Here is a 10,913-nt window from a genome sequence, read left to right as displayed (position 1 = left end):
CACATGCTTGTCTTTGAATCTTCTAACGTCATGAAACATCTCCCAAATGTAACTAATTATATTTATGGGGTTGGGGTGTAACTATAACTGTAATGTAATGTAATTTGTCCAACACCAAAAAATAACAGCTTCAATAGTAGCTTCTAATAGTTTTTCCCAACTGCTATATGACATTTTTGGAAATGTTCTTAATAATGAAGATTAAAAAAACAAACAACAGTCGCTGACGTCCACAATAATGACCTAAAAGTGAGTCACGAAAATAATGTTAGACCTTGCTTTGTGCTTGCACACAGTGTTATTTTGCACTATAGTAATGCCTCATTTATTACGGTTCAGTGGTTCCAGACCCGACTGCGATAAGAGAATTTTTGTAAATTAGAAGTCCTCATTTATAAATGGAATAGTTTCATAGTTAGAGCAGAGAAAACCTGTTTGCAACCTTCTAAATAACCTTCTTTTACATTATTAGAGCCCTCTAGACATGAACTAACACCCCTATAGTCACCTTTAAACTTTTACCCAATATAGTAGACATAATGCAAGAAAATAAGCCATTTAAGACATAAATAAGACTTGTGCTCGTGCGTGTTGCTGTAAATGTGCTGTGGTGCTACAGGAGTTGAGTGGGGGGGCAGGCAGGAAGTGACGTTGGGGGTTCAAAGTTGAGTTTTTTAATTTAGTTTTTTTTTACCCCTGAAAATAGTTTTTTCCTCTAAAAACAGCACCTCAAGTCTGTAATAATCATTAGTTATCGGTAAAATGCACAGCATACATGTATCACTGTTACAGACAGGCCACAATTTGTACATGTTTATGTCTTTAGGCGTCACTGATCATTTTTTTCCCCCAAGCGCTCAGATTTCGCACTTTGGGCGGAGGTCCTTGAACGCACCGGAGTTGTGTGCTGTGGCCGGCCATAACACCGTGACTCCAATTCCATCTGTTCATGGATCATCTTACGTGATCATTCGTTAGTGGTGAGTACCTATTTGATATTTTAAATGTGTTTAATAAGCGTGTGAGGCTTATTTAGGGTTTAAAACAAGGTTGAGTCACGAGTGAACGATGGCAATCGAAGAGCAAAGGGGAGGGTTCTTGAGCTGAATCTAACCTAATAATCACAATGCTTTTATTGCAAATGTTGATCAAAAGCCAGCAGGGGGGTTTGGAGACATTATTAAAAATGTTTTGATTACTTGCGGATTTTCGCGATTCTACTGTAAATCATCAAAAATTGAGGTGGGGAGGTCCAATACCATTTTTTCATGTCTGATACCGATACTGCATTGTTGTATATCGGCCAATACCAATACCAATAACAATCCAATACCTTCTTTTCTCCTTTCTTGTTATATTAGATGTTTATGCATGTTTACATATTATGCAATATTGATCACATGTTAGCAGGAACAGCAATGAAACAAAGAAAATAAAAGGTGAGGGGGTAGGGCATCCAAGCAGGAGGCCGTCACGCCCTGTGATGCTGCATTCAGCGCACACAAGCTACAGTACATGATGTCACCACGACGTGCACGGGCACACCAGATGAAAGAGCTGCATGCAACCTGAAGGGAGAAGAGAGAGACAGCGATAAGCAGCAGGTCACATTAGGGCGTGTCTTTGTCGCTGCCTCTCCGCTCCTCTTCTCGCCTCGGCTTCCCCTCTCCCCCTCACCAGTCACCAGCGTTGATGGGAAGTGCACATGAGACACTGGCCAGCGTGCACGTCCTGGAAATGACATCACCAGGGACAGCGAGAGAGTGAAAACTGAGAGAGAAGGCAGTGGAGGAGGGTGGTAATAAAGAGGAAATCAGATCAAACAGAAATTCTGAGGAGAATTGAGATGAGAGATAAAGGAGCAGGGAAGACCTGAGAGGCAAAACACCCAAGGGAGACAGCGCCTTCAAAATAAAGTCCTGGAAAAATCAGACATTTTCCAGAAAATGAATATAGATGAATAGTAAAATTAGGTGTGTAAAATGCAGATCCACAAAAGTGAAGGAGGCTTGGTCCTCTGCATTTTAGTACATGCTGTATAATTCACAAATCAAGATGCATTGTTTGTCATGACACCCTGAATGATTCCGATAAAGCCGATGCATGATGACGAGTTCAAATTAATACAGTAGGGTCACACTAGTCACATTTTACAACATAAGAACCCGAAGACTTGCAACAGGGGAGGGGCTTTATGCTTCTGAAATAATTTTTTCTTCATATTAGGACTTTATTCTTGTAAAATTATGACTTTTATATCACAATGTTACCACTTTTATCTCTTATTTTTCTGACGTTACTCTCCTAATGTTCTGATATTATTCTTGTGAAATTACTGCTCTTTTCTTCCGTTTGTTGTTGTTTTTTAAGATTTCCTGTTTAATTGTATTTTTAGATTGTGCTGAGGACCATTAAAAATACAGCTGCGGGTCACAAATGGCATCCGGACCGCACTTTAGACACTCCCGCCCTAGTATATTGCTGAATCGTGCACACCCACACACACACTTCAGCGGTGCAAGCCTGATAAAAACAGACCAGTTGCAGTAGCAAGTATCCTGATCTAAAGTCTGACATCATCTCTCTTGGTCTCAGGATGAGATCATCCCAGTAAAATCAACTCTTGAGTGTGAGAGCGTGTGAATGTGTGTATTTCTTGTGCAGACACGAATCCGTCTTCGTGAAAGTTAACAGAACTTTGGTGATCATCTTACGCGTAATTAAAAAGGTAATTACGAAATGTAATGGCCTCCGGAGTGGGGAAAAAAGTATGCTGGTTCGCATTGTGATCAAGTCTGATTATTGGTAAAATAGTGGAGTGATCTAATTGAAGGTGAAAGGCTTTTACCAGAATTGATTTGGAGAGTCAGGTTGCAGTATCAAGAGGAAATCAGTTCACCCACTTTGTCTCAAATCAACTTTAATCCCTGTCCAACAAGGCTTAGCAATACTTGGCTTGAATAGTGTACATCTCAGCTTTTTTACATTGGTGTTGGTTTCTTGCAGCAAGTACAGAAAAACGAATTTATTTTACCAACACCTGGACTAGAAGTAATCTAGATGGCCAGAGGAGATGCAAATACAGTCAAACTTCCATTTTTTAATGCCCCAGTTTTCGTATGATTCAATTTTCAATGAAAATGTTTGCCAACATTTTGCCCAACTGTCTCGGTTATCAGTAGGGATGAGCCGGATACTCGTTATCCATTACGGATAATGCATTTTTGCCGAGTACGAGCATGAAACGAGTACAGCTCGTCATTGTCCATAATCGTGATGAAGGAAAATCCTCATTGGGTAACTACTTATGTATTCTCTCTTCACGCTCTGTGATTTGCCAGTCACACACAGTGACCGCCCCTCCCTAGACAGACTCGCTACAGCCAGCGATAGGAGCCATGCCTGTCACTCTTTCACACACACAGACACAATGCAGACAGTAACTTTCGACTTGCTTGGTTCAACTCCAGCTCACGTTCTCTATTTCGCTGTATTTCAGTTTGTATGATATTTAAAGCTAGTCGGTAGACTTGTTTTGTGCATTTGACAAGACAGTTGAAAACGGCTCGTGTGGTATTGGTCACTGCCTCCACTCCGGACGGTTTTCCTCAGCTCAGCTCGTAGCTAAAGTTACTTACTAAACTTGTTTACTCCGAGGCAGCGGCTCTACTCCAAGCCCCTCCCGGGTGACCGAACTCCTCACCCTATATCTTAGGGTGAGTCCAGCCATCCTACGGAGCAAACTCATTTCGGCCAATTGTATCTGCGATCTTTGTCTTTCGGTCATGATCCAAAGCTCAAAGGGTGGGAACATAGATCAAACCGTAAATCGAAACATTTGCCTTCTGGCTCAGCTCTCTCTTCACCACAACGGTCCGGTACAACGACCACATTACTGCAGATGCCGCCTGTCGGCCTCACATTCACTCACTCATGAACCAGACCCCAAGATACTTGAAGTCCTCAACTTGGGGCAAAACCTGACTCCCAACCAAGAGGAAGCAATCCACCCTTTTCCGACTGAGAAGTACGGCCTCAGATTTGGAGGTGCTGAGTCTCACCCCAGATGCTTCTTGCTCAGTTGCAAACCGCCCCAGTAAACGCTGAAGGTCACAGCCTGATGAGGCCATCAGGACCACATCATCTACAAATAGCAGAGACGAGATCCTAAGGCCGCCAAACTGGACCCCCTCAACACCTTGGCAGTGCCTACAAATTCTGCCCATAAAAATTATGAACATAATTGGTGACAAAGGTCTTCACCCTGGATCTTTTTTTCCGCTGCTGTTCGCAATTTTTTGGGTTCAGGTTGCGCTCCTGTGCCTAACTCTCCCTCCTCTGGGACAGGGATGTTAATGTCCTGCAGACTGTGGTTTCTGTCCTGCTGCTGAACTTCAGCTGTCTGTTTCGACAGGTAGCTGTTGATGTGGATTCCTTGTTGAGGCTTCTTTAGGCACCCTTTTCTGCCCTCGTGTAGTTTCAGGCCATGGGCAGAAGTAACCTTTATCAAGTCACATATGCAGCTCTGGAGCTTGTGTCCTGCTGTAACTGTCGGAGCCTCATAAATATTGATGGTCAATCTCGTTGGCTGTTCCGTTCCTGTGTTCGTTCCTGTGTTGTCTCCCGATGAACCATCTTCCATCCCGCAGGGGGTATCTTCTTCTTAGCCATGTGTGGGTGGGAATCATACATTGCTCGTTCTGGATCTCACCGCCACGGGGAGCTAGTTGGGGTATATTCCCTCCTGCCAGTTGTCGCAAGGTCTTTCTCTTGTGTCCGGCTGCCCAGATAACCAGATAACCAGATCTACAATAAACTAAAGTAACTAAATACTAAATAACTACACTAATGTAATCCATAAGACTACGTCACGGACTCCATGGTAAATACTGTTAGAAACTTTTCTGGGGGTAAAATGTACAAGAAGCCTAGTGGTAAAAGTCAACTGTCAAAGTTAAAAAAGCAATAAATCCTAGGGACAAGACATTGTATCCTTCAAGATACAATAATGTCTTTTGTTTGTTTTTTGAGGACAGCATCTGCAGGGAGCTTGAGCCTATTGTGTCACTTTTAATATCCAATATTCGATTCCTTTGCAAAATCCAACTGTCCTAAAATGTTTGAAGACAATCTGGATGAATGGAGTCTGCTAATGTACTGCAGATGTTAACGCACATGTAAAGACACAAAAGTGTGTGTGAAGCAGGTGTCAGAGGTCGACAACAGGAGCATAGCAGTGATGGAACTTCACAACACTTATGAGTCTCCTGTGTGAAGAACGGGATGTACAGGTCAGAGAGGATAAGGCATTCTCTAAGTACATTTTTTCCCCCCAATCATGACAAAGTATTGCTTGGCACTCCAACTCCCGTCTCCGACGGTGCAGTGTAGAGGGAGGGAGTAGACTTACTCATCCTAATGTTCTGTTTTTAGGAAGTAATCATTGTAAACTTGTGTAGATGATAATCCTTGCTTCTGAGAACACATAAGTGACATCATGAACAATTAGCGGTGCTGAAAAGGACTGACTTGTAGACCACCCAATGGTGGTAAAAATAGCTAACCAATGACAGTACCATCAAACCATAAAGACCGAAACCCAAACCATAGCGGAGAGGAAGAATATATGCTGACTGAAGTGTTCCCAACTTTCCCCAAAAGTGCCCATGTTGGCTTGAAAGTGTCAGTAATACGTTTCTAGAGCAGTTTTATGACACAAACTGAATATATCAGTACAGGTGGTCCTCGGCTTACAATGTTATGTTTTATGTTGTTTCATGTTACAGCGTTTCATGTTATGACATTTCATGTTACAACATTTTGTGTTACGATGTTTCATGTTATGACATTTCATGTTACAACATTTTATGTTATGACATTGTGTGTTGGGCCGCACGGTGGCCTTGTGGTTTGCATGTTGGCCACACAGTCACAGTCTGCAGATCGGGAAGACCTGGGTTCGAATCTCCCTTGGGCATTTCTGTGTGGAGTTTGCATGTTCTCCCCGTGCGTGCGTGGGTTTTCTCCGGGTTCTTCGGTTTCCTCCCACATTCCAGTTAATTAATTGTTAGGTTAATTGGAGACTCTAAATTGTCCATAGGTATGAATGTGAGTGTGAATGGTTGTTTGTCTATATGTGTCCTGCAATTGGCTGGCGACCAGTCCAGGGTGTACCCCGCCTGTCGCCCGAAGTCAGCTGGGATAGGCTCCAGCATGCCCTCGTGACCCTAATACCGGCATAGAATACCGTAAAACCGGCATAGAAAATGGATGGACATTGTGTGCTATGAAGTTTCATGGTTACGACGTTATGTGGTTGTGACACAGTCCCACAATTTACTGAAAAACTCAGTTTCGACGGAAGCATTCATGGTTCTTTCTTTACTTTATATTTTCCTTGTTCAAAAGACAAACAAACAGAACACAAAGGCGCACACGATTCTACAGTTTGATGCGGTCCGTGTTTTTCGCCAGTGAACGGTGTCCGCTTCGCCTATTTTTCTCATACTGTATGTCCTCTTCAGTTCTCAATATGTGTGTTAATAGTTCCGTGTCATATATTATGTTCGTAATACTGAGCCAGTCATCTGGTCTCGGTGGTCCTGGATTGAGCCACTTCTTTGTAATAGCCTTTTTGCATGCCAACATGTTGATTTTATACAAATACTTACCCTCCCTTAACACAGATTCCCCTACCAAACGGCCCAGGTACAATACAACGCATGAAAAAGTCACATTCTAGCCCAAAATCTTCACCATAATTTCACATACAGTCGCCCAAAAATAAGTAACTTTTGGACAAAGCCAGAACACATGTAAATGGTTTACACTGACTGCACCACACTTGTGTTTAATTTTTTATGACTGTATTTGATATGTCAGTCGTTCTGTGTACGGTGAGAATGACTTAGGTGTTCATTTAGGCGTAAGCTCCAATTTACACTAAAAATGGACTTACAGCCCGTCGTAGGAACGGAATTTGTTGGTAAACCGAGCTAGCGACTTCCAAGTCTTGAATGTAAATTTCCCCCTGTTCTTCTAACTTACAATGAACTCATAATTATTTCTCAGTCCCCCTCCACACTTGCTGGAAAGTCTTTGCTGTATTGACAGGAACGGCAATGACATCAATTATTAGCAGCTGCCTTTGCTGACGGTGACTGCAATTCATTTCCTGTTTGTGGGCTCGGAGGCAGAAGAGTGCTGCTTGGTTCAGGTTCGCATTTGTAACTTGAACTTTTCACGACTACTTTGAAAAGAAGGAGTATTTGACAACTATAATTACTAATCACTAATATTACAGTCACTCGGGTTGGGAAAAAATATCATTATTTTATCTCAGTAGATGAAAAAGCACAAATTGAATCATACAGAGCATACCGGATGCTTTTTGTTACGGAATACTTTCTAATCCCCTTCTACCTCGCAGATTATGTGTCTGTAAGTAATGTGGAACTACCTGTGTGGATTGAGAAAAGCGGTATAGCTCCTGTGTCAGCCACTGACTAACTAAATACACACCTATGATTTTCAGTCTATTTAAATTCATTTGTGAGTACAACAACGAAAGGAGTCATGTAACGTATTAGAAGTGTCCTAAAAGACACTCCTAAAAGAGCTCGCTCTGATGATAGCATCATCATAAAATTAATAAATAAAAACAAAAATACGGGCTATTATTAATTTTAACATATGCACTTTTAAGAAAATCGTACTTCTTCCTGGCCTAAATCAAGCATTTTCAAGCGTAACAATGGCTAAAATACAAAAACAAGGCAGGAGAAGCGTCATAATTATCAATGTAGTATTCCACATTGGCCACTAGGTGTCATTAATTGTTTGGTGAAACAAGCAGCAGACATGATCGCCAGAACAGGCATTTTTTTGCAGACAATAATGATCTCACAACAGGCAAAATAATAATAACATGGGGCCATAACCCACAACAAGCTAAAACTCAACTCTCAACCTCTGACATCACTTCCTGTCCTCTATGATTTAGTCCGCCTGCCACTAGGGTCCTCTGGGGAACACATTTACTGTGACAAACACAAGTAGGAGTTTTATTTATGTCTTAAATGGCTTATTTATTCTTATTATGTCTTTAACTTTAACTTTATTGGGTAAAATGAGTGTGAAGCCACTTAAGGCCACCCTTACGATACATTGATGAGAGAATAGCCACTGTAGGAAGTACACTGTCCAGAAAAAAACAACAAGGAACTGCTAACGTGTGAGTTTACGTTATCTTATTTATGTGTAAAATGTCTTATTTTCTCTGATTATAACTACTATATTGTGGTTAGGTGTGCTATTTCATGTCTAGAGGGCTCTAGTAATGTTGAAAACCTTATTTAGAAGATCATAAACAGGTTTTCTATGCCGTAGCTATGAAAATATTCCATTTGTTAATATTCTATACTATATATATATATATATATCACCACTTATCGAGGTCGGGTCTGGTCGAATTAATCTCGATAAATGAGGGAAGACGCTATATTACTTCCCGTGTGCTCCATCTCACCAAATGCTTGTCTTTATTTAGCTAGTAGTTATTTTCCTGCTTCTTCTAATTTGTTTAATTGATCAGTTTAAGTGTTGTACAGGATTTATGGTAGCAGCTTGAAAATAAATGTCAACAATGTCAACAATATTGTTTTTAGTGGCGTATTTGCACTTATGCCTGTTGGTCTTGGCAGAGATTGACACTCCTTAAGTGCTCGTCTAGTTCACATGACAAAGTAAACAGTCAAAAACTCTCTTAAATAAACAGCTCTCGGCCAGATGACATGTTCGTCTTAGCTGAACAAGTGTATTTGTTTTTGTGTAGCTACGTACAATTTGACATATGGGGGTAGCCAATAGCCATATAAGCCATAAGTAGTAATTGCATGGTGCGGATGGACAAAGTCAAACAAGAGCTTAGACGATAGCAAGCAAAGACGTGAGATCATGTGAGACAAATGACAAACAAATCAAATAATTCAAGACCTTTAACACCTCATCAAAGTGACAAAATCTGTCTTCGTGGGGTAACTGAAGACACATTTAAGGTTGTTATCCAACATTAAAACAGATCCAGGTGCTGTCCCACTGAACAAACAAGCGCCTGAATAGCACAAAACGGACCTTTGACCTCTCTTGCAGAAAGGGTGAACATTTTCTCCAGGGGATGGACAAGGTCTTCATTTTTTTTTTGTTTGGTGGAACCGTCATGGCCCATTTAACAAAATGTATACTCCATTTAAGGCTACTGGCAACCTCATGCCTGGTGGTTGGAATGACTTAAAGTTAAACGATAACCATCCAGCTTCTCCCAAAAGGAAAAGAAAAATGTATGACTTAGTGACGGAGTCGTTTCAATTTGCTTTTACAATGTAACCCCTGGTTCAAATCTGTCAATTCTGACCTTAAATTGTGGAGTTTGAATGCTCCCCTTGTGCTTGTCTGTGTCCTTTGGTTTCCTCCCACAGTCAAAACATGCAAGTTAGCTAAATTTGAGACTCTACAGGTGTGACAAATAGAAAGATGAATGGATAGAGGGCCGGATGGTCAAACAGATAGACGAATGGATAAATGATGGATGGAAGTCAGAACTGACAGATAGACGATCGCGGACAGACGGCTGGCTAGATGGATAGACAAATAGAAAGAGGGTTGGACAGATGCTGGACTTGGGTTATTCACACTGAGCATTTCAGCCACCGTCAGCCACGGTCGCTTGTCCCATCACTCTTATACCGCTGTTTTTACTGCCGTCAAAAGACGTCTTTAGCAGCCAAGGTTACTTTTTGTAAAGACGTCAATAGACGTCTTTGGCAGTGAAAGAGTTAAGTAAGTGTCGGTCTTCTGTTCAACACATAAGTCCTTTTAAATTGTTCATTAGGACAACCTGGGCTGTTTTTGAATTAAAAAATGGTCTATTCATAACAAAAATAAAGGTGTTCTTTGTAAAAATGTGTGCTCAGCTGCAGCCGTGGCCAACTCCCACGTAGTAACAATGGTACTGACATTTTTGTACGATTCGACAGCGAGATCGTTAGAGGAATCAGACTCCTCTGAATCGAAGCATCGACTAGTCAACTATTCTAAGACACCCCTTGTTGTGATTATTTTGTGCAAAGCTGCTGTTGTCATTAACTACTTGCATTACTACTTGCGTTAATTAAATGGTTTCTGATGATATGACTGGACTGAGTGCAGGTGGGGGAGAAGTCGATGGTAGCAAAGACATTTTCTCGGATGACAGGGCACCATAACATCACTCCGCGGTCTTTCACCGACAGACTCCTCCACCCCAAATGTGTGGAGGAGAGGTACCACAGGATTTTCCTTCCTGCTGCTGTCAGAGTTCACAACTTTACAACCGACACTGCTCCCAATTCACTCATATTCCGTTTATGTTACTGAAAACAGACGGGGGAAAGTTTTCTTTCTCACAGTAGGCGCTATATTCACAGTTTTGAAACTTAATCTCATGTGTACGTGCATTTACACGAACTTTAACACTATACCGAGTGGTGTGCAACCAAGACTCCCCTGTGTTGTTTTTTTTACAGCTATATTGAAGCATGTTGTCAAGTATAAGTGGGTGGAGAGAAGGGTTTATTTTAGACATCTCTCCCCCAAAGATGGTCTCATTCCATAGGCAGAGTGGCCACCTATCAGCTGCTTGTGAACGGTGACGTTCTTCTCAGTCAGGAAGTGTTGGATAGGCATTTGTTGTCCTGCCGCAACTCTCACCTCGTCTCGTGGAATGAAAAACACAAATGCTGCAAGATCTCTTTGTAGACATACTGGCTAATCGTGCCGCCCTGTGGCACGAACTCGTAGCGGACGATGCCCCTGACATGGAAGAACGTGATCAACATGAACAGTCCTGGAACTTTTTTGATACGCCTCGTATAACA

This window comes from Dunckerocampus dactyliophorus, chromosome 19, assembly GCF_027744805.1.
Source record: "Dunckerocampus dactyliophorus isolate RoL2022-P2 chromosome 19, RoL_Ddac_1.1, whole genome shotgun sequence".
Taxonomy (NCBI): domain Eukaryota; kingdom Metazoa; phylum Chordata; class Actinopteri; order Syngnathiformes; family Syngnathidae; genus Dunckerocampus; species Dunckerocampus dactyliophorus.
The sequence above is the reverse complement of the archived record's forward strand: the minus strand, read 5'-3'. Positions refer to the sequence as shown.